This window comes from Sabethes cyaneus, chromosome 3, assembly GCF_943734655.1.
Source record: "Sabethes cyaneus chromosome 3, idSabCyanKW18_F2, whole genome shotgun sequence".
Classification (NCBI taxonomy): domain Eukaryota; kingdom Metazoa; phylum Arthropoda; class Insecta; order Diptera; family Culicidae; genus Sabethes; species Sabethes cyaneus.
In genome coordinates this window covers 94176412-94198391 of record NC_071355.1, presented here as the reverse complement: position 1 = coordinate 94198391, position 21980 = coordinate 94176412, and the positions used below count along the sequence as shown (strand labels likewise).

Sequence of the window (21980 nt, the reverse complement as noted above, 5' to 3'; positions counted from 1 at the left end):
TCCACATCAAGCTGCTCAAAACTACTGATTGGGTGGAAAGCAGAAAAAAGTGTTGGAAGGCCAAGATATACTACAAACACCTTATGTAGATGGGTACATGTGAGCAATATTATACTGCGAAATAAGCCGAAGTTAAGCTGTTTGGCCGAGCGCTTGATTGCGTAGCTTATTTTTCCGTTTATTCATGAAATCAGCTGCCAGATGATCCCATAAAAGCTTGCTTACCATAAAACGATTATTTGTAAAAACTAAGCTTTCACGTTTTGTTAAAAAAAAGGAAGTACGATTTGATTAAGGACTCATAAATTTTTATCACAGTTTATTTTCAAGTTATTGTAACAATTTTATAATATTTCGCTTTGTTAATTTCTAACAATTAGGTATACTTTTGTGTTTTCACATAGAATCTGCATACTTGCAAAATCATGCTAGTGGTGATTGAAATATGCGAATCTATAGATGGATTCTTAAAATTATCTATTCATCTGGAAATTGCGTTTCTTATTTCATTTACCCATTTTATTTCACTTGCTTAATACGTTGAACAGCTTGATATTGTGTTTCTTTGGTGACATTCTGATGAAGGTATCAATTAGTTTGGCGTAGAAAAGTATTTAAATAATTAGAACTAAATGTTGCAGGTGTGATGTAGTCTTCTTCATTGTTGTATAGCTTGTCATAACTCGACTGTTTTGTTTTTGTGCAAAATGATATTGATATATGAAGCATCGATCCTTTGCATTGCCGACCGAACGATATTGAATTCACTGTAGTCAAATGCGCATGAAACCATTGAAACATATTTTAGTTTCAAATGGAAGAAAAATTACCGCGAAATCTGAACATTTTCATTTAATCCTAACTATTATCAAACTAATTCCAATTTTTTTAAAAGAAAGTACGCTTAAAAGGAGCTTAGCTTTTGATTTTGATTGTAAATAATTGCGTACAACGCCAGGTAAGAAATATAGTCTAAACTCTGTTTTGTTTGTTCATCTAAAGTTCACCTCAGTTTTTTCCAATCAGATTTATCACAAAATTCAAATAAGGAATGTAAATGATTTTTAGGCATAAACCGCTACGTAATAATTTAGGTATTAACCTAAAGCTTCAAAATCAACCTTGAAATCCGTTCTACGATACTCCGTTGGTTCCCGGCACGTACCGCCAGCAAGGAACTATTTTCTAGAGGGCATTCACGCGCCCACCTGCCAGTATAATAATCGCTATTCTGGTATCCAAAAAATACAAAATATATTTTCAAATATACCTTAACCAATAACCAAAATACCCCAACATTTAACTATAATTTTAGCATCTGAAAAAAATCTACGAAAATCTATTATTTTTCGGTTCCAGAGTAGGATTCCCCCTTAAGCAAATTTCTAGTTTTATTTCACAAGCCATTTATGAGGTCAAAAAAAATCCCACGGCGATCTGGAATATCTCCGGGAAAATGGAACCATAATTTATCAACTTACTAGCTGACCCGACAAACTTCGTATTGCCACAAATTAACCTGTGTTGTACATAAATCATGAATCTCGGATGATCTTTGTCACTATCTCGAGTTTTGCAAGCCCCCCAGTGGGCGGCGCTGCCGACGGCGGGTCACCGGCAACACTCGCGACCGGCTCGTCCTGAATGATCTAGTGTTACTATAGATAGTTTTTGTGGTCTTGTTATTGATTAATGTTTTATGAAAGAGTCTCGAATTTCTCGAGTTGGATTAGTTTTTGAGTTTCGCAAAAATTTCTGTTTTATTTGTATGAGAGTCCATATCCACCTACCACAGGGGTGAGAGGTCTCTAACTATCATAAAATAAATTCAAGACTCAAAAATTTCCTACATGCTAAATTTGGTTCCATTTGCTTGATTAGTACTCAAATTATAAGGAAATTTGTATTTCATTTGTATGGGAGCCCACCCTCTTAAAAGGGAAAGGGGTCGTAATACACCACAGAAAAAAAAATTCTGCCATCTAAAACTCTCACATGCCAAATTTGGTTCCATTTGCTTGATTAGTTCTAAAGTTATGAGCAAATTTGTATTTCGTTTGAATGGGAGCCCCCCCTCCTAAAAAGGTAAGAAGTCCTAATTCATAATGGGAAAAATGGTTGCTTCCAAAAACACCCACATGCCAAATATGGTTCCATTTCCTTGATTAGTTCTCGAATTATGAGGAAATTTGTATTTCATTTGTGTAGAAGCCCCCCCCTCTTGAAGTGTGGAAGGATCCTAATTCACCGTAGAAAATATTTTTGCCTCCAAAAACGTCCACATGCCGAATTTGGTTCTATTTGCTTGATTAGTTCTCGAGTTATGGGGAAATTTGTATTTCATTTGTATTGGAGCCCCCCCTCCTAATGTGGGAAGAGGTCCTAATTCATCACAGAAAAAATTCTTGCCTCCAAAAACACCTACACGCCAAATTTGGTTCCATTTGCTGGATTAGTTCTCGAGTTATGAGGAAATTTGTATTTCAGTAGTATAGGACCCCCCCTTCTAAAGTGGGGAGGGGTCCCAATTCATCATTGAAAAAAAAATTGTCTCCAAAAACACACATATGCCAAATTTGGTTCAATTCGCTTGATTAGTTCTCGAGTTATGAGGAAATTTGTATTTCATTTGTACAGGAGCCCCTCCTCTTAAAGTGGGGAGGGGTCCTAATTCACCATAGAAAATATTCATGCCCTAGAAAACTTTCACATGCCAAATTTGGTTCCATTTGCTTGATGAGTTCTCGAGTTATGAGGAAATTTGTATTTCATTTGTATAGGAGCCCCCCCTCCTAAAGTGGGGAGAGGTTCTTATTCATCATAGAAAAAATTCTTGCCTCCAAAAACACCTACATGCCAAATTTGGTTCCATTTGCTGGATTAGTTCTCGAGTTATGAGGAAATTTGTATGGAAGCCCCCCCCTCTTAAAGGGAAGAGGAGTTACAATTCCCCTTATAAAGAGGGAGAGGTCTCAATTTACCATAGAATAAATTCTTGTCACCGAAAACACCCACATGCCAAATTTGGTTCTATTTGCTTGATTAGTTCTCGAGTTATGAGGAAATTTGTATGGAAGCCCCCCCTCTTAAAGGGGAGAGGAGTTATAATTCCTCTTATAAAGAGGGGAGGGGTCTCAATTCACCATAGAATAAATTCTTGTCACCAAAAAAAACACCCACATGCCAAATGTTGTTCTATTTGCTTGATTAGTTCTCGAGTTAGGAGGAAATTTGTATTTCATTTGTACAGGAGTCCCTACTCTTAGAGTGGGGAGGGGTCCTAATTCACCGTAGAAAATTTTCCTGCCCTCGAAAACCTTCACATGCCAAATTTGGTTCCATTTGCTTGATTAGTTCTCGAGTTATGAAGAAATTTGTATGGAAGCCCCCCCTTTTAAAGGGGAGAGGAGTTACAATTCCCCTTATAAAGAGGGAGGGGTCTCAATTTACCATAGAATAAATTCTTGTCACCGAAAACACCCACATGCCAAATTTGGTTCCATTTGCTGGATTAGCTCTCGAGTTATAAGGAAATTTGTATTTCGTTTGTATAGGAGCCCCCCCCCCACTTAAAGTGGGGAGGGGTCCCAATTCATCATAGAAAAAAATTTTGTCTCAAAAAACACACACATGCCAAATTTGGTTCCATTTGCTTGATTAGTTCTCGAGTTATGAGGAAATTGGTATTTCATTTGTACAGGAGCCCCCCCTCTTAAAGTGAGGAGGGGTCCTAATTCAACATAGAAAATTTTCTTGCCCTCGAAAACTTTCACATGCCAAATTTGGTTCTATTTGCTTGATTAGTTCTCGAGTTATGAGGAAATTTGTATGGAAACCCCCCCTCTTAAAGGGGAGAGGAGTTATAATTCCCCTTATAAAGAGGGGAGGGGTCTCAAATTACCCTAGAATGAATTCTTGTCACCGAAGACACCCACATGCCAAATTTGGTTCTATTTGCTTGATTAGTTCTCGAGTTATGCAGAAATTTGTGTTTCATTTGTATGGGAGCCCCCCCTCTTAGTGGGGGGAGGGGTCTCTAACCATCACTAAAACCTTTCCTGGCCCCAAAAACCTCTACATGCAAATTTTCACGCCGATTGGTTCAGTAGTTTTTGATTCTATAAGGTACACAGGACAGACAGACAGACAGACAGACAGACAGAAATCCTTCTTTGTAGGTATAGATTTTTTTCATCAAAGGCCAATCTAATGTGGTTCCTTTAAGACTAATTGCATAAAAATCGAATGAAAATAAGTGGAGATTGAACCAAAAGTGTAACTGCAAGTACCATCATTTTTGATGTTGGGAACGTAAAGGTTAATTTCCAGGATTCGTCACAGTTTGTAAATGGTGCCTTAGTTGCGCCGTTCTTGAGTAATCGAAAAAAACAAACCGTGTAAAAGAACTTTAGTGTATTGCGGTTCTAAGCAATCTTGTTGATGAGCCGACTTATCACTTGTTCTGGAGCACTTTCCTAACACAGACATCAACTTTTATTATTTTATTACACTTTGCTGTATAACAGCCTTTTGATTGGATATTGTAAATAGGCTTCCTAAATTTTATTTAAACTGTTCTGGCCAGTAGTCAGCGGCAAGCAAGTATTGTAAGCACTCTAATTGGGTTAGCAGTGAAGTAGCCGTATATTTTGCCAAAGTAGTAGTTGTTGGCTTGCATTTGAATTGCATTGGCAATGTTTATTGGTTACTTATTGGATGGACGCATGGTGCCGCTCGAGTAAATATGTTGGTACAATTAGTAATGTGGTTTTATGAATGTTCAATTAAATTGGAGAACTTCGGAAATACGGTCGCCATTCGCTTTCTCAGGGATGTTTGTGTTTTCATTAATGCATAGACGGCTCTTCTGTCTGGTATACTGTTTTACATAATAATTAGCGAGGAAGTCGAACTTCTTCTTGTCGGCTGTTTCTACATTCATGCCAATTCGCGCATCGTCCTGTTCCGAATCATCAAGGTAATAATCTCTAGTAGAAAATGTGTCCACAATGTTATGAATCATCCGAGTTGCTTTGAAGCTGTACCTTTATGAAATAGTGGTTCATACTTGAATCTTTGAAAGCAAGTTCCAGTGAGTATTCGATTGGGTACTCCACATTTTCATCGTATTTTTTTTGTTTCTTTAAATGGTAGTTTCCATCGATTATTAGTTTACCTCTGATTTGGTTGATGAAATAGAAATCATTTAACTAAGCACGCATTGACTGTTTTTTCGCAAACTGACTGGTTTATAGCTTAATGCTAGTGTTGCCAAGAGGACTTTATTATGTTTGTATTACATTTTTTCAATTCAATTAATTTTTACCTTGACTTTTGGGTTGCGTTTTATAGCACGGTAGATAACGTTCAATGAAAGGTAAAATAAGGATCGGAATATCTTCGGCAGAGCCATAGCGTGACATTGTGGGGCCATTGGTGAAGTCCCGGTTTGGCGCCCCTTCTCTCCAAGTTTATCATGTTTTCGATTTATTCCTATAATCGTGCATTATTTGTATAGCACTTGTTATTCAGTAGTGATAACGACGCCCTAGTGGTCGGATGTGCAAGATTTTGGCAGCGTTTTGATGTTTGCAAACAGTTCTACTCGGTTTATTTTTTAACATGTGTGCATAATCACTTCTAAAATCGATCAGCGTCAACTCGGGAGCTGGTAAAACTGTTAGATTACCCTAAAAGTACTGTGACGCGAGCTATTGAAAAGCATAACGAAACTCTCACGACTTCCTGCAAAGCGCAAACCAAGCAACGTATTGGAGTGGAACCCTTGATCATCAACAGCCGATCTTGTTGATTCTTGGATCAGGGCCAACCGATCCCACCCAACCGAAGCCTCAAAAAATAACTTAAATACTTATGTGTCCATGTCCGCCGGTCCGGCAAAACAAATGGAAATCAGAGATCTCTGCTGACGATTCGGCTTTTATCTGTCACCAGGACAGATTCTCGTCTACAGCTCGGATGTCGTTGGCTAAGCTGCGTCGCCATGAGCCCCTGGGTTTGCCCTCTTCTGCGCTGTACTTGTGGATTCAAGTCGAGTGTTTCTCTGCTTCTCGTTCGCTCGTTTCCTCAAGGTGTGCCCAATCCAATTCCACCTACGTTCACGAATTTCTGTTGCTAGGGTGATTTGTTTATTTTGGACGGGCGTTACGCATACTCTATTTTGGACATTTCCATTAGATTTTGCCGTAAATGTCCAAAATAGCGTACCCGTAACGCCTGTCGAAAATATATAAATTACCCTATCGGCCGTTGATAACATCGACGATGGAGTTCCTTATTGGATATCAGGCCATCATTTATCAGTTGTCAGCTGTCATCAGAAATGACAGTGGCCAGAGCCCGGGCTCGTAGGTTGTATGACGAGGCGCTACCGAAACGTGAAACTTAATGCGAAAGCAGATTTCAACCTAATCCCGGAAATTCTGAAAGGCTTCTGTTCGCGGTTCTTAGCAGATTCAAATTTGTTTTTGTGGAAAAGTTCGCTAGAAAATTCATGATTTTGTGCAAGAGATCTGTTCCGATGGCAACCAACGTTTCTGTGACGTAAAAAATGGAATTTACATTCCAACAACGACGTGTTATCATGACACAACGACAGCTCATCCCAAAAGAGCTGGATTCTCTAGTTTCGTTCAATAGAGAAGTATTGAGCGATAAAGAAGCGAAAGCTGAAGATGAAGGAAGCGGTCACTAGCGACATTGGACACATGAAGAATTGATGGAACCAGCTGACCAAGACCAGTTTATTGCAAATGTCGCAAAATTTGTATTTTTCTAAGAAACATTTCTGTTTTCCAACAACATTCCGTTTTTAATTTCGATAATTATTTTGTCCATCACTGATGAAACTTTGAACTGATGAAACACTGATGACAACTTTTGACGATCCCTCTGGTTTGATGATATGATTTGAAACAATCAAATTTTTCTAGAGAGTAAAGTCGTTTCGTTTGACGGCATATGCCTTCAAAAGTGCAGCTCAAAAAAGCAATTCGCATGGACTGTACTATCCCGCTGTGTGGCGTTACTCACTGACCGGCATCGAAACATCTTATAGCACTCCTTCATGCTGTCAGTTTGCGTTCATTCAAGCATTTCTCACAGCAAGACGATAGTAACGGGTGGCAACTTCACCTGTACGATCCTCAAGGTAATAATGTTCACTCGATTCATGGTTTATGATCGCGCGCGGGCTCACACATATAGCTGGTATAGCTCATTGTGGATTTCGGTGGGTTTGTGTCGGTCATTTACGAACACACTTATGCTGGAGGCAAAGGTATTTTTATGATTCTCACCACCACAGCAGTTGGTCTACCGCAAAACCAGTTTTCTTGAGGGTTGCCTGGTAAGATGTCTTGTTTTTTACGACTGCGTGAAAGAAAAAAAAAACTCGAAAAGAGTCTTCGCGCTACACCTTTGCAGTTTAAGTTCCATTTCACCAGCAGTTGTTGTGTGGTTGTTGAACGGTTCAGGCATATTTGAGATCTTATTCTGCTTCGTCGGGCCTTTTAGTATGATGTAGTGCAGCGAGTGATGTTTTTAGCAGAGGTCAAATCGACCAGCTTATTAGTGCTCATGGGAACTATGCTCTAAATTCTTATTGGGATTATCAGGTGTCATTGGGAAGTTGAACGAAAAGGAAAAAGAGTTACCAGGAAGTAAGTTTCCGTTGCAGAAAAAAAAATCATGTGTCCTTCACATTTACTACCAGTGCAGTGGTTTGTCGTGTAATTACAGTTATATTCAAATACGGTTAAGCTGCCAGTTAATTCGTGTAAGAAGTGATCGTCACCAATTTGTCTTTTCTGGGATAGTCAACGTATAGAGAAGAAAACGTTAAAGCATACAAAAAGAGCATTGCGCATAGCAATATTGTAGTGTGGATAACTATACAAACACCATTAAAAGTAGTCCACTAAGGATTTTTTCTGAGCAATTGGAATTTCTGCTAATCCATCTGTCGTAGTGTTCATAGCGGTTGGAACGGGTTAAACTATGATGCTGTAAAGGTGGCCTTAAAGGTGAGTTGTAACTTTGCAACCATTTTAGAGCTGAGTTCGGACTTGAATAGCGTTTTGAGTACATTCCACTTCATGCTAGATTATGCGATGAATGCCTTTCGGCTGAATGGAAGGCTAATGGCATGAGAACATATTATATGTGGTTGGATTGCGGCTCAATGAGGCAATCATTCGGATCGTTTGTCACATCTCACATGTGAAATGTTTAAGGTATATTCAATAAAGTCAACAAATCTTGCAACAGTGAGGCGAAGAATGATTTTAAAAACATTGCCACTTGAATGGTTCTTGCAACTTTACGAGCTGTTGGTTCGACTATATTTCAAGATGTTACCAACACTGGAAACGTGTTTCACGCAAACTGATTTCACGGCGTGTTTACGCTGCGTGACAATTTCCGAGTTGACCTTGTTGCTTCTGCAATTAGTAGCATTGAGCTCCTACGACGCTCTCATTTTAGGCAAGATGTTCGTCGCTTTTTATGTGTTCCGAAGGTTTTTGTACCTGCAAAACCGACGCCTGTTGTCTTCTCGTGTTAATTATAATTTGTTTCGGATTTGGTTGCGCCCCAATTTCTTTCGACATTGATAAAAAAACGTCGCCATCAAACAACAAGAGAATAATTAAACAGTTTAACGGAACTGGTAAATCAGGTCATCAATCAGTCTCGATCTGCCGTGAGAAATATCGGCGGGTGATGGAGGCGATTGTGTCGGGATGTGTTACGAGTCTGTAACTGAACAACTAAGGTGTGCTAAGATGGTATAAATCGCGCATTACTTAAAACTATCACGAATTACCAACTTTGTAAACCATTAGTTGGAGCCCAGCATACACATTGGGTTTGAAATTTGTATGCAAATTTATATAGGAAAAACAGTTTTTCATTATTCTTTCATGAAAGCCACATTGCTTCAGCATACGGTACTTGAGGGTTTCCATTAAAAGTTATGTGCACTCAAGTCGCGTTTTTCGCGAAAAATAGTCGCGTCAAAAACAAACTGCGTAGAAAAATCTCATTGAGTCCGAGTTCAATGATTTCCTCTCCGTTTCGGTTTCATATTCCTAAATACAAACTGTATTGGGTTTGTAAAAAGAGCATACAAATTTGTACAGCTTACCCTTGTTGGTCAATTATGATAACTTTCTCAGGAATGGCCGAATTGGTTGGTTGTTTTTAAAGAAATTCAAATAGCGAATGGGTTCATTCAACCCGGCTTAAAACTGAATGAATTTTTTCTTTCGAATAGAAGCAAATGAACATCAAAAATTTATACAGTTCCAATCCGGATTGAATGAACAAATTCGCTAAAAGTTGGGGCCATTTCGTTTTTGTTTCGTTTCGTCGTTGCTTTCTAACATCTCTTTCTTTAAACAATCATGGTTTTGAACCATCTAGCCTATTTTAATATTTTTGTTTCTGAATGACAGATATTTCAATGAACTTTAAAGAAAAAGGCTTAAACCAAAAGTTGTTTTGGAACTACAAAAGCTGTAAAACTATATTTTTTATTTTTTATGGTATTTCTATGGCTTTTAAGGGTCATACCCTTTATTTTAATTTTGCATTTTTTTCTTAACATACCAATATCAAACATATAAATTTTAAGTTTTTGAGATACATACCGTAGTCCAGGGTAGTTCACTTTTGCGTGTAGCGTTTATGTGCGACTACGAAACTAAAAGAGATTTTAAGGTTGTTCGCACTTAAATGAAATCTCGTGTCGAATTGTCAAAACTTGCGTAAAAATTGTGAGTAAAAAAACTTCCTTCTCTTTTTTCTGCCACAAAAAAAAAACAAACAAAGCAACTTCGTAGTTGCAAATGGTAGCTCAAACGCATTTGTTTGTTTACATATTTATTTATTTATACCCAGTGCCCTAATGGAGGAGACTGAATTACCTATTTTCTGGTGATGTTTATTCATTAAATCGTTTTCGTTTATTGGTTACCCCGGACATTACCCCGAAGGGTAAATTTTGTTAAAGAAATAGAGTTGCTAGGATGCAAAGGAGATGCAGGAGATGGTGTCTTGTTTTTACTTGCAATGAAACAGAGATTTGTAGTTGCTAAAAGTCGCATCGCTTCTACATTCTACAGATCTACGTGTGTTATAGCATACCGTTTGATTCTGATCGGAGAATTTCTGATCGAAACTAATCCGATCGGTATGCAGAATAAAGGCAAAAATTCGTGTCATTACAGATAAAAACCAAACACCAGGTGTTACCATTTCATTCTAGCAACTATATTTCTTCAAAAAATCGTATCTCAAGAACTTTTGGTATGCTGTGAAAAAGAATTATCAGTTTTCTAGAAATACTATCAACAATGGGGCCTGTGTGGTTTTTAAACCATAAAAAAGAGAATTTTTTATATTTTTGCAAGCATAAAAAAGCCTTAAACTAAAACTTTTTTGAAAAATTCATTTAAAAATTTATTGTTTGGTACAAAAATCATTAAAATCAGTTCAGTGGTAGGTACAAAAGTTATAAATTTTTAAAGAAAGAAAGACTGACAAAAAGTCACCCTAACTCAGTGTACTCTAAGTGTCAAATAAAAAATGTGAGGTTTGAAATTTTCTTAAAAGGAACAAGTATACAAAATTTGATCACTGGCAGTTATAAGGAGGTAAATTATAGAAACATAATTTGTTTATTTGTTATGTTTTTTATCTAATTTTAACAGACAGAGTTTTCTTAAAGTGCCTGAATGGAAAAGTCGATTTTTGTAGTTGCGCTCTCTAGTTTCCTTCACGTCAGAAGGCTCGCAGTGATAACCTTCTGATAGTGGTAAGTAAGAAATGGTCCACTGTATCAGTGACCGGCTTAATACAGTAAGGGAAAATGACTGTGGAGGGCGCCCTGGTACTCCACAGGCTCCGCTGCGGCTGAGTATTTATAGAACCCCCTCCACCATTCATCACTCGGCACGGGTCGCGTCAAAGCTTGCATTAGGGGTTTATCCATTCAAGTCTTTACGTTATAGCCACGGATAACAGCTATTAAAACCATCCTTCTTTTAGGGGCTTTGGACCCTCTGCTATGATTCTCAGTAGCTTCAGGTTCGTTCGAACATGCCTCTACAGAGATCTGACATTTGCAGGCGGAGTTATTTGGAACTGAAACTTTACTTTACTTATGTTAAAATTTGGAACTTAAACTTTACTTTCTCCGGATCATCCTCAAATTTCTTTGGTAGAATGAACCGGTCTATGTGACTGTTGGATACAGCATGGATGCTAAACAGCTTTTCGTGAAAGAACAGGCTCATTATTTTTTCCTTCTTCAACAAGGAAAGCAAACTCTTCGAACGAGTAATCAAATAGCGTTTCGCTCTAGCTCTGGAAGATGCATTCAAGTCTTCTTTGATGATTCTTCGCATGGATTTTTAGAAATTTCGACTTCTTTGTCAAAATTCCTTATGGAACCAACGTAGAGTTGCGAGCAATTCTTGCATGAATCGATTTGATCACGTTTGGCGTATGTGCAAACCGAGAACTTCCACCGCACAGGATTATTCTGCAGACACTTCTTGATGCGATAAACTGTGGTCAAATGACTTCTTTTTGAGCTTGGCAATCTGCTTCGGTGTCTTCTGGGCGTGCAGCAAACTCGTAATCCCTTTTCATGTATACATTTTCACAAAATTACAAAAAAATAATTCCGATGTTTTGATGCAGCACTTGAAAGCTGCACCCTGTGGTTCGACATTTTTCATATTGTGTAGCGTTCTATATTTGCAACATGATCTGCTTCTTCGTTAGGTTTTCAATTCAACGGGTACCGCAGACAGCAAAGTCTTTCCACGTTTAACATCGTTGGGTTACTTTTTTGGGAATATTTGAAAATTCAGTACAATCATCTGCGGAAATGTCATTGAAAATATTCGTCGTTGATTCTTGGTGACATGACATTTAGCGACAATGCACAAAAACTGTTAGAACTTGCTGCATATTTAAACAATGTTCATAATGTTGAAAACAATCAGGTGTGACGTTTCTGTTTTGTTTACATTAGTTTTGCACCTTCCCGCGATATATCACTCTATTTACAAAATGTGTAATGCACTGTTAAATATTCGAGATGAGCTAACGTAAGTTTAAGTTAATTTCAACACAATTACAATAATTGTTAACCAGTAATCGTGTTTATTTGGCTCTCATATTCTACTTGCTCCACTTATTGAAAGCTTTACTATTCTTGTCAGACACTGGAAATTCGCGATTTTACCATACAGTTGAATCAATGATAGAAACCGAAACGTTCACATTTTTCTGTCGTAAAATTAATTAATTCGAATATTTTTACTTACCTTATTTTAATACTAGCTGATTGCCCGATCTTACTCAGGGCCCCTGACATCTATTATTGTAACGAAAATATTCATAACAAAACCCTTTTTCTTCATTTGAATGTGTCTACTCTCTTTATCAGTTCCTTTGCTGTTGTCTCCCAAAGCAAAGCATAGCAAAGCTTGGGTGTTAATTCCGTTATCGAAATTTGACCTTCTGTTTTTGTACGACAGACTTCGCAACCAGCTGTTAGAATACACGACAGTGCGGGGTCAGTGCTACGATCCTATTGATTCTAACAGCCTCTCCCAGCCGAGATTTGAATATACGACTACTGGCTTATTAGACCAGCCCAGCGTCTTACCTCGACAGCAACTGGGAGGTTGCTGTTGTCTCTCAGCCACTTGTAAATCTGTCTTTTTCTCGGTGATCCCTATAAATCAACACAAAGCCTTTTTTCCCTCAATACTGATTTCTTTTTGTCAAGGAACATCCCAAATAACAATTCTAAAGCCACTTGGTTTTACTTGAATTTTATAAAAGTTTTATTGCGGTATTAATCATTACCTCTGGGTTTATTGTGGTATTGCGCAATACCAAGAGGATACGAGTCCAAACACACTTGTAGCTAGCTAGAAAACCATAATAAAACTGCTAATAAAGCAAATTTATTGTGGTTGCTTATATTACCACGTTAAAACTTGTTGGTTGCACCACGTTTCTTATAAACTTACCATAAGTGTGGCGTGGCAATACAAAATGGCGCACCAATCAAAATTGATCTTATCGCGGTTACTTGTCAAACCTCAATAAATCTGTTATTTTATAGAGCTATTGAAACGGTAACACCCTAACCAAACAGTTTTTTGCTGCTATTATGAAGAATACCAAGGTTCAGCACCAAAATCATTTTTTCATGCGAAGTCTTATTGTCATATTCTAGTATTTTGTTTTCGCTCATCAAAGCAAAGTGTTTTGCAGAAATAAAGTTATTATCAATCGGTTTTCCTGTCAGAGGAAGTAACTAAAATGATTTTGCTAGAAATTGAGACTGAAATTGCTTAAAATTTAATAAATATTCTATGGGATATTTTATTCTGGTCGCTATAAATCAAATCGTTCAGAATGATCTGTCAGTAAAATTTAAACTTTTATGATCACGGATATATTTTCAAGTTGACAACGTATTTAGCTTTTGCCGGAAAAGCGAAAAACTTTTTAAAATTATGGCGATAGCTGTCAAGCAGCGAAAGCCTAACCGGTTTTATCGCTGCTTTCAGCAGAGCGTCATACGACTACTTGAGTTTATAACCTGATTCTTATAGCGGTTATGAAAACATTCTGAGGAGTGGGCCATTTGGTCAGTAAGCAGTTTTATAGCGGTCATCAGAAAGTTCTGGTGGAGCTCTTAGTTTTATTAGCGGTTTTATGAAATTGGTCATGAACGTAATAAAACTTGGAATTGTTACTTGGGATGTGTCCTAAGTTTGATGAAGAACCGTCCGGGCGGTTTGTAGTTATGGCCTCCTTCCCTCTGTTAGGGAACCCCTTTTGTCAACCCCCAGTGCTGTTTTCCGTATATTAAGGAACATGTGTGCCAAGTTTGGCGTAGAACGGTCAAGGCGTTCTGGAGTTATGGCGGAACATACAAACAAACATACTCACGCTTTCTTTTATATATGTAGATACAAGGCAGATTTTGATATATGGGTGGAGTTGAATAACTAGTTTACTTGAGTTTTGTCGGAGCTGCGCCTTCAAGCGGCGTTTGCTTGTCAAAAGAGCCAATATCCACATTTAATTGCTTTACAATCTTTTTCTACAGAAAACGTAGAAATTAACTTGTTTTATTTTATTGAACATGCATACAACAATTTTGAGAATCTATGGACAACTTACTCAGTGATCAGTGTACTCCGATAATTGTTGCTCTTAAATTTTTACGACCAACAATTAAAAATTTTCTATTTTTACGACCAATTGAAAAGTTATGCGAACAAATATGTTTTCAATGCAAGCGTCGGTTGACGTGCGGCGTAGAAAAAAGTGAATTGTAGTATTACTCAATAAAAGAAAATTAGTTACAAATCCTTTCAGCTGGATGTGAAACTATTAAAATCATGTATTCGTGCACCTCTGTATATAATTGAGATTTTCTTATATCATTGATTGCAGTAGTTATCGGTAAATCAAAGCATTCATTGCAACAAACGTACTGAAAAAACTACAACACTGTTTTTAACACGACATACACTAATACAAATACGTATATAATTATTTTTTGTTTTAAAATCATTAAATGAAAGAATAAAAGAAATGTCATTATTTTATGATTAAAAAGTGTTTTCGTTTTCTTGTTTTGTTTTCTATGCGATATAATTGCGTATTCAGTTAAAATGCCATTTAAGTACATGCCGAGGTAGTTTAAAGTCTACTCAAGTAACCAATAAGCATTTACCAATGCAATTCAAATGTAAGTAAATAAGCATTTAAGTCACTTTAAATGCTACTTGAAAACGGTTATTTTACTGCTAACCCAATTAGAGTGCTGACAGTGCTTATTAGTAGCTGATTAGTGGCAAGAAGAATTTGTATAGAATTTTGGAAGCCAATTTATAGCAGCTATGCTATGCAGTCGAAGAGCTAATAGACAACAACTTGCTGTAAAAAACGCCAGAAATGCGAATAAACGATTGACCGTTACCTAGTTACCGTAAAACGGGGTATCATTGGTCATTGGGGGTAACATTGATCAGTTGAGGAAAGTTGGCAAAAGTTCCTTATTTCACATATTAATGCGAATGGTCCATTCGATCAATGTTACCACGATGATCAATGTTACCCCGTTTTACGGTACCTCGGTATTGATTGCATGAGGTTTAATGGGACAAATTTTTGCGCAATTTGTACGATAATGGTGTATAGTAAAAAAAATCGATTGCAAAGTTGCCAAGCAGGTTTGTAAACATTTTATTTCGATGAAAGCGTTGCTGAGTTAATGCACTGTCAAACGGTTCTACAAATGAAATTAAGACCACAAATTTCTACAGCTACATTTTGCTTTTATTTTGTTTGAGTGATTATTGGATGAAACTAAAAAAAAAATGCAAAACATTTTTAGCCTTTTAAAACTTTTGACCTTTGTACATAAAACACAGTCAGAGAAAAAAGGAAAAGAAGACGAAGTTTTATCTTATGTTTACTACCTCCTTTTATTCCTCTTTTTATTTTTTGTAGGCTGTGTTTCGTTTACAAAGATCAAAAGCTATAAATGGTTTTTCCAAACTTCTACCAACAAAACGAAACATAAATTTTGTATGAGATATGAGATTAGTTTTCGAGAAAAAGGTACAAAAAGTTTGAAAATCGTGCTTTTACAGGAGCGGCGTTTGATTATGTTGAGTTTGTATCGCGCCGCACTGGAATATTTATGTGTACGATTGATTTTAATTCACTTCCCGTGGTCGGATCATTACAAAATTAGTATCAAAATAAACGAAAAAGTCTGTAGAATTTAAATCTGAAATGAAAAATCACGATTTTATTTCAAAATTTTCATGATTTATGTCCCCTTACATGTACGTGTACGATGCTGGCCTAACAAGCCAGTCGTCGTATGTTCGAATCTCGGCTAGGCGGTGCTTGCTAGTTAGAGTCAGTAGGATCGTTGCACTAGCCCCGTAATTTTCCTGTACTCTAACTGCCGGCTGCGAAGTCTGTCGATAAAGAAGGGTAATGTCCAAAGACGGTATAAACCCAAGATTTTGTTTTTACATGTTCGAACAGTTTAAGCAGAGACAAACAGACATAACACTCATTCTCCCATTCTCCGTACGCTGTAACAGTAATTTGAAATTAATTGTTGGTTGGGAATGTCTCCTCCTCGTCAAAGTGGCGCGTTTTAACGAAAGAAGGGGAGTACCCCATAAAAAATATTTGCTTGTTCGAGGAATACCCTGTAAGTTAATATTGGGGAATGTCGATGGTGCTAATGTTCAGGCAAAATATGCGTTACGATAAATTTTGTTGATTTTTCTTCCAAGAGATATGTCTGTTTATCTGTGGTTCAAGGTTAAAGCTTTAAACCTTAATTTCAATTGAAGTGGTGTGATTGGGCTGTAAACTAAATTCGATTATTAAAATATAGCTGTAAACTTAATTCAATAAAATATGAGGTCAGTTAATAAGCTTACATTTTTATTGCTCTCTCGATTAAGTATTATTTTTCGACTGAGACTTTTTAACTTTCGGTTAGTAAAAAAACGACGGCTACCCTTTCAAACTACCGCTCGCAATTGAAGCACTTGTGTGTGATTATCTTTGTTGCTGAAATGACATTATGGTAGATTATAATATATGACAAACACGGTGATGAGAAATTTTGCAAAACAAACATTCAATTCGAGCTATTAAAAGTTATTGTTCGCTCTGTATGCCCTGTAATAGCAGTAAAAATCTCAAATGAAATTACAAAATTGTTGTTGTGGCGATGCAACGTAGTAATAATTGCATTGTTGCTCCATTTGTAATTTCCTTAATATCGCCAGATGCATTGCTTACTGGGGCATTAAAAGTATATCGTTTATTGTCTAGGTTGATTTTTGATTTAACGAATGTTATTAATGAGAATTTGCAACACATAAAAGGTCTTTCAAATAATTGCATCCCTGTCTGTTACCTCATAATGACCTATGATGTAGCTAAATGGACGCTAAATGGAATGTCGAAGTTGATAAACGATAATTTGATCTAGTTATGAGTTTCATATGTTTGAGAAGCATTCTAATAAGATTTGTTATATTTGTTGTTATGTCAATTACTAGCAAAACAAAGATTCTTATAGTTGATTTATAACTTTTAAACGTCCATTAATTTTTTCTGAAATTGGCTTAGCGTAGTATCCGACGAAAGGAGTGTTGCTACTTCGACTATAACTGTAAACTTACAAGTAAAACGTTTAGAATTCAATAAATGAGAAGTCAAGTTCACACGCGCTAACTCGTTGGCGCTGGAGACCTGCAAATTTTATGTAGGTTTCAAAACCTTATTAAACTATTTTGTATAAAATATGTAAAAAATAGGAACAGGATAATACAATACACACGGGAAAACAGCAGCAGCAAACAACTCATGCATACCAAATACACAAATATATTAGACATAAATCGAACACTGTAGAACTCAAGACTGGGCATAGTATAGGGTTCGCATATACGCTGCAAAGGACGGTACTACTAGAATGCCCAGTCTTAAGTTCTGCAGTTACTTCAGTAGGCACTTCAAATCACGAAAAATCTGGAGCGTCTAAAACACCACACCAAGCGTCAACATATGAGCTCTTGCCTCGGAAAGGCGCAGCAACCCAGAAGGGGGAACTGCCAAAGCTCCGACTCCTGGTCTGCGAGTCGTGGAGTGGGCACGGAAGGCCTCTTTTGCTTCCGAGTCCCAGGGCGTTGTGGTTACGGAGGAGATTTCGGATGTGTGGATTGGCCTATCACAAAACGCACCTTTTCTGGTTAGTTTATTCAACGTAAACGGACGGGTGGTTGCCGTTGGCTACACGTTGATTGGTCTTTTTTGGCGTGGCCAGATTTTACTATGGTCTGGTTACGTCTAGTGTGCCGCAAAACGGGTCACTCGACGCTTCGCCGAGGTTCGGTGAGGTTATGTTTAAAGCTGCTGACTGGATAACGTTCACCGTGATCCCGTTTCCATGGGATTGGTGTTTGCAGTGTTGAATAATGGTCCAGGAGTCCCTAAACTGCTGTCGTTAAGGACTGGATAGTCCACGGCGCTGGTCAATCCCCGAGTCGCTGGTGCGTGCGAAACGAGGATGAGATGAGCGGCTTTGGTAACGTCTGCCGCGAGCCCGTTTTAACTGACTGGTTGTCCGCTGTGCTGATTGGGCCCTCCAGGGGGAAATAGTCTAGTCCCGGAGGTTCAGTGATGACGTTCCAGCTCGTCGAAGAAACTTGAAGAACCCGTGCTCGTGTTAACGTGGGCAAGCCACTCACCTAATAACGTCTCGCCCAAGCGAAAAAGGTACGTTCGCTTCGATGTCTCGATCAGCACTCTCGAGCTGAGCCTCGGTTCGCCAGCTCGAGATCGGCTTTTCGGCAAAACTCTCCACACAGCCGACTTCCTGGATCAATTCAACAGTTTAGTGGAATGGCTCACCGCCGCGCCCTCTGCATGTCGAAATGCCGACCGTGCCGTATTCACCATCCAATACAATCCGATTTTAAGCTATCTGTACATAATTAGGGCCCTACATTTCCACACAAAATAAAGTTACCGACGAACGGTAACAAACAGTATGATGCATAGTCGATCATCCTTGGAGTATTCCAGGAATCCACTTGGCAAAATTGTGACACAAGCGAGGTCCAGCTGAAGTTGTTTGCACTAGGAATAATATCAACGATATCAAATTCCATACACCCGCAACCTCTCCTGCTCCTCTTTACTCCCCTCACAAACCAACGAAAACGGGCCCCACCTAATGTCACTCGCCTTAATGACGTAATCGTAGAATTCTCCATTAATTTTTTTTTGAATTATTACCAAATAGCGCTTTTTAAACCATTTTAGAAGCATCCATGTCGGAAGTTCTTATAGGAAGTCAGGTTTGATTGAAATAAAAGGTTTGCCTGCATCGGCTCCGCGTTTAAAAAACAATTTTTACTGTCATGTTAATTGTTTTGGCTAACTACAGGGAAAATACAATGGACAAAATCATCAATGGGTAAAATTCCCGTAATCACGCATAATTATTATTAACATGTAAACCAGGTTGATTGTGTGAAAACGCATATATTTAAAAAACGATGGAACAACCGTGACGTAGGTAATTGTAAAAACTTGTATTTTTGTAGTACAAGTTTATAGAAAATTTTAGCAAGTATAGCAGTTGAAACAGAAACAGCCGATAGTTAAGTGTTAAGTGTTATGTACAATGCTGGGTGATAAAATTAATAAACAAAATAGTGTGATCGATGTGATTTAATATGTTCCAAATGAAGAAATGTGGCCAACCCTTGCATTTACCAATTACGGCCATTTTGCTTCGCTGAATAATGCTGTTTATTGATAAATTGTTTAACCAATTTCTCCATTAGACGCTGGTAGGTAACTAATTTTCCCAAGCTTTTGTTACAATTACCCGTGAAACGAAAAAAGCTGTTGCTACTGGAGGATATTACAGCATTGTTTCGCATAGCTCCCCGGTTCCTATTACGCGGCGTATACATAAATCTGAAGCACCGGGCTCAGATTTTTTTTTCGGTTTGCCAGAGATTGTGTTTGGTTGGAGCTGAGGAAAGCAGACGAGCAAACTACGAGAAAGTAAACAACACACCTGAGAAAAATGAATCAAGAGAGTTCAATGATCACGTAGGAAATGAAGCTGCAAACAGATTTGAAATGAATCTTTCGGGTAGGCTGGCCTCAACTGTTTGATGAGATCATGAGGCAAAATAGTTACCTATTACCTGCAAAAATCAGAGTTCATATTAACCATGTTTATTGATTTTTTTTCGCTTTCGGTATCGGCACGAGCGAAATTAGTGCTATTTTTAATTGATAAGAAATGTACTTTGAAATGTTAAAGTATATCGCTATGCCTTCAATTTAAGTCTGAATATATTCAACTAACAGTGAAAGTAAACTTTTATTATACTGTCATTATTCAGATTGTTCAACCTTTGTAATCTATGGGATAAGATATTATCTTATACAAATAGGACTAGACAATGTTTTAAATCGCTAGGGTGTTTATGGTTGGGTATTTAATTTTATAGTGATAACTTCTTAACTGCCGATCAGACATTAAAATGGATCAAATTGTGTATCGACCTTTTTACTAATAGACTTTTTAAACGCCTATACGGGTGTATGATTTCGTTTTGAATATTTTAGTAATTCGGAAATATTTATGATAAAACACACAGCGAAATCAGTCAACCATTCAAGACAGAAATTTAAATTAATTTTTCACGACGACTGAATCGTGCAATGCTAGGTTCATTGACTTCATGCTGAGTTGTTTTTTAAGGTTTTTAACTGACTTTATACAGTTTTGTTATTGAATAATAAAGATGAGTTTATAGCAATTCACAATTTCATTTTGGATAGCAAAGCAAAGCCATGGGTATAAACGTCCATCAGAACTTGACCCTTCTTTACCGACAGACTTCGCTTAGAGGCCGGTTATTAGAGTAGAGGAAAACTACTGGGCTAGTGTAAAGATCCTATTGACTTGATAGCGACTCCCCAAGTTGAGAATCGAGCTTACGACAACTGATTTGTTAGACCAGCATCGCTCTCCGAAGCTTCAAGAAGGTTCATCATTGCGCGGTTATTTATTTTACGTTACTACGTTACTTACGTCAAATCTTTTTGATGAGTTTGGACAGACAATAAAAGATTTTGCGTTATTTTTATAGTTGCTATTGTTGATTTTATAGCATTTAGTACTAAAGGGTGTCCACGGTAGAATTGCAACACACAAAATTAATTCGCAAAATTCGAGTTTTCATCCGATTGTCATCAAACCTTCAGGGCATCAAATGAAACAATTAAATTTAGTTTTAGCGATTTTTTAAATAAAATTTTACCTCCGTATCCGAATGCCCGAAAATTTTCCTTCGTCCGAACCAAAAATCACAACAGTATTGTGTAGAACGGAATGTACAAAACCATTATTAGACCGGTAGTTCTTTATGGACTTGAAGCCGTGACGCTGCTTACGGAGGACACACGCGCCCTTGCCGTGTTTGAGCGGAAAGTGCTGCGGACGATATTTGGCGGAGTACAAACTGAAAGCGGAGAGTGGCGGAGGCTTATGAATCAAGAGCTACAGGCACTGCTTGGAAGGACACCCGTCGTACATCTAGCAAAAGTTAGCAGATTACGGTAGGCCGGACACGTCGTAAGGATGCCGGACGACAGTGCGACGAAAATAGCCCTCTTCAACAACCCCACCGGCACCAGGAACAGGGGGGCCCAACGTGCACGATGGCTCGACCAGGTCGAAAGTGATTTGCGACTTCTGAGACGACTAGGAAATTGGCGACGAGTGGCCCAAGTGGCTTGAAACAGCACGAGCCACCCCGGCTTTATGCTGCTGAAGAAGAAGAAGAAGAAGGCAACTAATACCTAGACAAAAGAAGAAGTATACCACAATAGATCAAAATAATGGTCGCAGCGGTCAAATCTTCCGACAAAAAAAAAAAGAAGAAGAATTGTGTAGCTCACTTTTATTGATTGCGCATGATAGTCAACAAACTAAAAAAATCGGGCATAACTAATTTTACATCGTGTGTCTTAAAAAACGTGGACATTTGAAATAATTTGTATTGGATAGAATTAGAATAGGCAATAGCGACTAAGCAGTACCAGACCCTGTTTGTCCTGAAAGCACGATTTTTGGTGTGGGAAATGTAAAATAAATTGTTTACCGGAAGTTGATTTACTGTGTCCGCACAAACGTATATCTATATACGATAAATAAAATACATAATGCTCTACCAAGCGGGTACCGCAAAGCTTAAACACTTTTTAAGCAGACCTAGAAGAAGAGATTTTAATTAAGTGTGGAATAATTTTACAAGTAGTTTGCATTCAGCGCACGTACTTTACGT

General features: G+C 37.8%; 1 protein-coding gene across 2 annotated transcripts in view; it reads left to right on the top strand.

Annotated features, from left to right (window-relative positions):
• Positions 1-7512: 7512 nt before the first annotated feature.
• The window catches only part of LOC128742174 (trichohyalin), a 70135-nt gene continuing 55667 nt past the window's right edge, over positions 7513-21980 (top strand). For both annotated transcript variants that reach the window (XM_053838431.1, XM_053838430.1), the window contains exon 1: positions 7513-8045. The gene's annotated coding sequence lies outside the window, so the exon portion shown is untranslated. The remainder of the gene's footprint in view (positions 8046-21980) is intronic.